Genomic DNA, 7,458 nt, shown 5'->3' with positions numbered 1-7,458 from the left:
GCATTCAAACCTAGGGGCCTTAATGATAAGATAGTAAATACTAATAAATCCAAGAGGGGCTACAGGGATAGTGCGAATATAGAACTCACTACCCGAAGGAGTGGTTGAGGTAAATTATAGACCTCTTTAAGTGAAAGCTGGATTAAGCATGAGGGAGAAAGGAATTGAACCCGATATACTGATAGGCTGAGATGAAGAAGGATGGGAGGAGGCTCGTGTGGAGCATAAGCACTAGCATAGATCTGTTGGGCCGAATGGCCTATTTCTGTGCTGTACTGCGCATTCTGTGCAGTTCTATATGCAAAGCTGTTAACTGGGCTGTAAACTAGTCTCAGCAACATATCCCAGTCATCACGAAGATGAACTCCACAGTTTCGAGACATATTTGTTACATGGTGGGAAACGCTTATAATACCAATAACCTACCATTGCTCTGCACTTTTGAAGAGGGTACAGACGAGATTTACTTGAATGGTAGCAGAGTTGAGGGGCTTCAGTTATGTGGAGAGACTGGAGAAACTGGTGCTGTTCTCCCTCAGAGAGGGCTAATGGGGTGATTTAACAGAGCAATTCAAAAAATGGTGGGTTTTGATCCAGTAGATAGGGAGCAGCTGTTTCCACTGGCAGGAGGGTCACTAACCAAAACTGAACAGAACCGAAACAGAAACAGATTAAAGAAGCAAGGGGGAAATGGGGAGAAGTGCTGTAATCCGGGAAGCGCTGCCTGAAGAGGTGGTGGAAGCAGATTCAATAGTGACTTTCAAAGGGTTATTAAATACTTCAAAAGGGAAGGTTTGCAGGGTTATGGGGATAGAACAGAGGGATTGACTAACTGGGTGACTTTCAAAGAGCCAGCACAGACGGAATTGCCTTTGCTTTTTTGGGGGGGGGGCGGGGGTTTAGTCAGGTTCTGGAAACGGTACATTCACCTTTTTTGAAGTAGGTTTACATTGATACAGAATTAGTGTTTTCAATTGACTCCAGTGTCGTCTTGGAGGCTCCAGAAATGAAAGATTAACCTTCAACTCCGGAGAAAAATCACCAGAGCACTGACAATGAACACTTTTGTTTACTGGTTATTAAAATATCAGAAAAGGCAAAAATCGGCTGTTCGACCGGGTGGGACGATTATAAGCAGCAAATCAGGTGTTGCAATCTCCAGGAATATATCCAGCAGATTCGCGACTTCACAACAGAGGGTGGCTGGAGCGTGGGATTGATTCCCGGCTACAATGATTTGTCAATGCAAAGTCAATGAACTCTTCAAAGGAGGAATTTCGATAGTTGTATAGGGTAAGGGGTGAGCCAGGAGCGAGTGGCAAGGCGCCCTGCCGTGTGGAGAGAGGCCGGCACCCAGGACTGTTCCTGTACTTAAATGTTGTCCAATCTCACTGGAATTAGAATAGGAAGCTGGAGGAGATGGGGAAAGTCAGGCAATGGAGGGAGGAAGGAGGCAGGGGGAGAGGAGCTAACACGGTCACCTACGGTCAAGTGACTGGATATTAAAAATGAAAATGTCAACTGGGGAAAGGGGATTGTGCTCGCTCTCTGGGAGGTGAGATTTCCCTATGTTACAGCGGAGGCGAGGGAATGAAACTGATTCGCGTCCCTCGGAGAGAAGTTGTATTCACAGCAGGAGAACCCGCTTCTGTCATCCAATCATCAATTGCTCCGATCTGTCATAATCAAAGCTTCTTTATTTCAACCTAAATTTAAAATTATATTTTTAAAGTTACGGTTTTTCAATGTTGATTAATGCGGGACTCATTGGACGCTGAATTGTATGATCTTGTTCACTTCACTAGCACGGGCAAATGCTTTAGGGGTTAGTTAAAAAGTAAATCTTCCTCTACACTGTCCCCATCAAACACTCCCAGGACAGGTACAGCAGGGGATTAGATACAGAGTAAAGCTCCCTGTACACTGTCACATCAAACCCTCCCAGGACAGGTACAGCAGGGGATTAGATACAGAGTAAAGCTCCCTCTACACTGTCTCCATCAAACACTCCCAGGACAGGTACAGCAGGGGATTAGATACAGAGTAATGCTTCCTCTACACTGTCACATCAAACACTCCCAGGACAGGCACAACATGGGATTAGATATAGAGTAATGCTCCCTCTACACTGTACCCATCAAACACTCCCAGAGCAGGTACAGCACAGGGTTAGATACAGAGTAATGCTTCCTCTACACTGTCACATCAAACACTCCCAGGACAGGCACAACATGGGATTAGATATAGAGTAATGCTCCCTCTACACTGTACCCATCAAACACTCCCAGAGCAGGTACAGCACAGGGTTAGATACAGAGCAAAGCTCCCCCTACACTGTCCCCATCAAACACCATTCAAGAAAGGAAATAGAGAGAAAATAGGGAACTATTTTTTTCCAAAGCCATTCAGATTCAAAAAGTTAACTGTTTCTCTCTCCACAGATGCTACCAGACCTGCTGGGTCTATTCAGCATTTTCTGTTTTTATTTCAGATTTCCAGCCTTGCCAGTATTTTGCTTTTAATATTGTGATGTGGCCAAGTTTGCTAATGACACAAGGTGAGAGTGTAAGCTGAGAGGAAGATGTAAAGAGGTTGCAAAAGGATATAGACAGTGTAGAGGGAGCTTTACTCTGTATCTAACCCCATGCTGTACCTGCCCTGGGAGTGTTTAGTGGGACAGTGTAGAGGGAGCTTTACTCTGTTTCTAACACCGTGTTGTTAAGTGATGGGTAAGAAGATGGCAGATGGAATGTCATGCGGGGAAAAATAAAATATGCCTTCCTCGTGTGTGCTTAAAGGAAATAGATGTCCTCATCCTGAAGGATCCTTTGTCTGTAAGCAGCTGTTGTCCCTCAGGATTCTAACTCTTGTTAAGGGGACTATCACAGCTGTACGACAGGAGGACACCTCATTGGGCTCATGCAGTGAGGCAATATGGGTAGAGGTCCGGAATAGGAAGGGTGCAATCACAATGTTAGGGGTTTACTATAGGTCTCCCAATTGCCGGCGGGAGATTGGGGAACAATTACGTAGGCAGATTTTGGAAAAATGTAAGAGCAATAGGGTTGTTGTGGTGGATGATTTTAACTTTCCCTATATTGACTGGGAATCATTTAGTGCTAGGGTTTTGGATGGTGCAGAATTTGTAACGTGCATCCAGGAGGGCTTCCTGAGAGAATATGTAGATGGCCCAACTAGGGAAGGGGCAATACTGGACCTGGTATTAGGGAATGAACCCGGCCAGGTGGTCGAAGTTTCAGTAGGAGAGCATTTCGGGAAAAGTGACCATAATTCAGTAAGTTTCAAGGTACTGGTGGATAAGGATAACAGGAGTCCTTGGGTTAAGGTGCTTAATTGGGGGAAGGCTAATTATAACAATATTAGGCAGGAACTGAGGAATCTAGACTGGAGGCGAATGTTTGAGGGCAAATCAACAACTGACATGTGGGGGGCTTTCAAACATCAGTTGATAAGAATTCAGGACCGGCATGTTCCTGCTAGGATGAAGGATAAGCATGGCAAGTTTCAGGAACCTTGGATAACGAAGGATATTGTGAGCTTAGTCAAAAAGAAAAGGGAAGCATTCATAAGGGCTAGAAGGCTGGGAACAGATGAAGCCCGTGGACAATACAAAGAAAGTAGGAAGAAACTTAAGCAAGGAGTCAGGAGGGCTAAAAGGGGTCATGAAAAGTCACTGGCAACCAGGATTAAGGAAAATCCCAAGGCCTTTTATACACATGTAAAGGGCAAGAGGGTAGCCAGGGAAAGGGTGGGCCCACTCAGGGACAGAGGTGGGAATCTGTCTGTGGAACCAGAAGAAATGGGAAAGATACTGAATGAATACTTCTCATCAGTATTCACCAAAGAGAAGGACTTAGCGGTCGATTTGTCTAGGGAAGAGTGTGTATCCTGGATCATGTTGAGATCAAGAAGAGGTGTTAGGCGTCTTGAAGAATATTAAGGTGGATAAGTCCCCAGGGCCAGATGGGATCTACCCCAGAGTACTGAGGGAGGCAAGGGAGGAGATTGCTGGGGCCTTGACAGAAATCTTTGTATCCTCACTGGCTACGGGTGAGGTCCCAGAGGACTGGAGAATGGCCAATGTTTAATGGCCATTGTTTAAGAAGGGTAGCAGGGATAATCCAGAAAATTACAGGCCGGTGAGCCTTACGTCAGTGGTAGGGAAATTATTGGAGAAGATACTTCGTGACAAGATTTCTTACCATTTGGAAGCAAATGGGCGTATTAGTGAGCAGCAGCATGGTTTTGTGAAGGGGAGGTTGTGTCTTACTAACTTGATCGAGTTTTTCAAGGAAGTGACAAAGATAATCGACGATGGAAGGGCAGTGGATGTCATATACATGGATTTCAGTAAGGCCTTTGACAAGGTCCCTCATGGCAGACTGGTACAGAAGGTAAAGTCGCATTGGGATCAGAGGTGAGCTGGCAGGATGGATACAGAATTGGCTGGGTCATAGAAGACAGAGGGTAGCAGTGGAAGGGTGCTTTTCTGAATGGAGAGCTGTGACAAGTGGTGTTCCGCAGGGATCAGTGCTGGGACCTTTGCTGTTTGTAGTATACATAAATGATTTGGAGGAAAATGTAACTGGGCTAATTAGTAAGTTTGCAGACGACACCAAGGTTGGAAATAGTGAAGAGGATTGTCAAAGGATACAGAAATGGCAGATGGAGTTTAATCCGGACAAATGCGAGGTAATGCATTTTGGAAGGTCTAATACAGGGAGGAATTACACAGTAAATGGCAGAACCCTTAAGTGCATCGACAGGCAGAGGGATCTGGGTGTACAGGTCCACAGGTCACTGAAAGTGGCAACGCAGGTAGATAAGGTAGTCAGGAAGGCATATGGCATGCTTGCCTTCATTGGCAGGGGTATTGAGTATATAAGTTGGGAAGTCATGCTGCAGCTGTATAGAACCTTGGTTAGGCCACACTTGGAATATTGCGTGCAATTCTGGTCACCACATTACCAGAAGGATATGGAGGTGTTGGAGAGGGTGCTGAGGAGGTTTACCAGGATGCTGCCTGGTCTGGAGGTTATTAGCTATGAGGAGAGGTTGGAGAAACTCGGATTGTTCTCACTAGAGCGATGGAGATTGAAGGGTGGCTTGATAGAAGTTTAAAAAATTATGAGTCAGAAGTTTTTTCCCAGGGTGGAAGAGTCAATTACTAGGGGACATAGATTTGTGGTGAGAGGAGAAAACTATAAAGGTGATGTGCGGGGGAAGTTTTTTACGCAGAGGGTAGTGAGTGTCTGGAATTCACTGCCAGAGGAGGTGGTGGAAGCAGGTACGATAGTGGTGTTTAAGCGGCAGCTTGACAAATACATGAATAGGATGGGAATAGAGGGATACGGACCCCGGAAATGCAAAATGTTTTGGTTGACGGGCAATATGATCGGCGCAGGCTTGGAGGGCCGAAGGGCCTGTTCCTGTGCTGTACTTTTCTTTGTTCTTTGTTCTTTCTCTTCTGCCATCACCACCAAAAATTCACTGGTTCTGCTTTCGGCCATGATTTGTTACCCTAAGCATGGGACCCTTACCTGGGCCTGAGGCGAGTTGTACAAGGCCAGTGACGATCACCCCCTGAGGTCATTTTTGAAAAGAATAAAAAAAATATCTTTTAAATAGATGAGAGTCTAGTAAATGTTGGCATACAGAGACATTTGACAATTTCTCACCCTATCGCCAAATCTTTAGATCCCGTAATGCCCAAAAATCTATTTGATCTCAGTCTTGCATTTGTCATTGACTAAGCATCCACAATCCTCCGGGGTAGAGAATTCCAAAGATTCACACCTTTCTGACTGGAAAAATTTCTTCTCATCTCAGTCATAAAGACCCCCATATCCTGAGACAATGCCCCTTATTCTCCACTCTCCAGCCAAAGAAAACAACTTCTCAGCGTCTACTCTGTTAAGCCATCTGAGAATTTTCTGTTTCAATGAGATCAGCTCTCATTCTTCTAAACACCAGAGAATATAGACCTAATGTACTCAATGACTCCTCATAGGACAATCCCCTCAGGGATTAATCTAATGAACATTCATTGCACTCCCCCTAAGGCTTCCTCTAATGTCCTTCCTTGGATAAGAAGACCAAAACTGTACACAACAGTCTTTGTGTGGTCTCACCAAACCCCTACATTACTGTAGTAAGACTCTACTTTTATACTGCAATGACAAAGGTATTTGGCCATTGGCCTTCTTAATTGCTTGCTTTATCTGTGTGTTAATTTTTAGATACAGAGTAAAGCTCCGTCTACACTATAACATTCAAGACTCTCAGGACAGGTTCAGCATGGGTTAGATACAGGGCTAGACCTACTGAATATACAACATACAACATCTAGTACATGCTCCCAGTCTCCCCTCAGTGGCTCATCCATGTCCCTATCTTTCATTAGTTACTTCCCACGACCCTGTTTGCTTTGAAGCATTCCTTTTGTTATTTGGTGGCTGAGGGCCAGATTATTTGATGTTTCCTCATGTTTTTGATGACTTTACTGGAGTGTTTTCATGCGATGTGGGTTTTTGAGTTTAAATCTGATATTAGTCGGGAAGATCCTAGGTCTGCACGGATTCTGTGGCTCTCAACCTGGGGCAGCAGCACCTATCAGCTAAGGAGGGCAGCTGCAGCCAGAGTTCCTGCTCCCAGTTGCTACCTATTGACATCTCTTCCACCACCCCTATTAGAGACTGCGCATGTGTGGCTGTTATGTGAAGTTAGAAGCAGCTGTGATTCCTTGCACAATTGAATAACTTTCTGATAGGCACAGCCGAGACCAGTCAGGCAAACTTTTGGAGGTCTGCTGTCGTTTACTGTACCGCACTTCAGTACAGGTCAGTGCCTACAGGAGAGAAACAAGAAAGTTCGGAGACAAGAATTGTACAAGGCAAGTGTCATGGGAAGCACAGGTGTCTTATGTTGTATATTCAATAGGTCTCATGAAGAGGTTCTGAATCTTGTATGGTTAACTGTAACTTCGGAGCTCCAATGCAGTGTATCAGAGTGGGGGTACTCAAAAGGTGCACTGGGGAACCCCGTCCCCCGAAGTTCCCAGGTAAGGGTTCCATGCAATTGCCCAGGAAGTGCAAACTTCCGATGGGTAATGCCCCTGCACTGAGAACCATCCGAAAATGCAATTTAAATGCAAACTTCCGACTGTCTTACCGCAATAGTTACCCAGAAAATTTTAGAAGAATTAAAACCACTTCTGGCTTCTAGGCAACTATTGTACAGAACCACACCGACCCCCCCCACAGGACTCCCCCAAAGCCCAATTCCCCTAATCACACACCCCTGAATCCCAAGGGGACTACCTGACCACAGGACTCCCCCTCCCCCCCACCATGAATGCCCGACCCACCTCCATCCACACCCCACCCCCAAATTGTAACCACTTACCTGACAAACCTACCTTCTCTCTTGCTGAACCTT

Source organism: Cetorhinus maximus, chromosome 24 (genome assembly GCF_964194155.1).
Source record: "Cetorhinus maximus chromosome 24, sCetMax3.hap1.1, whole genome shotgun sequence".
Taxonomy (NCBI): Eukaryota; Metazoa; Chordata; class Chondrichthyes; order Lamniformes; family Cetorhinidae; genus Cetorhinus; species Cetorhinus maximus.
The sequence above is the reverse complement of the archived record's forward strand: the minus strand, read 5'-3'. Positions refer to the sequence as shown.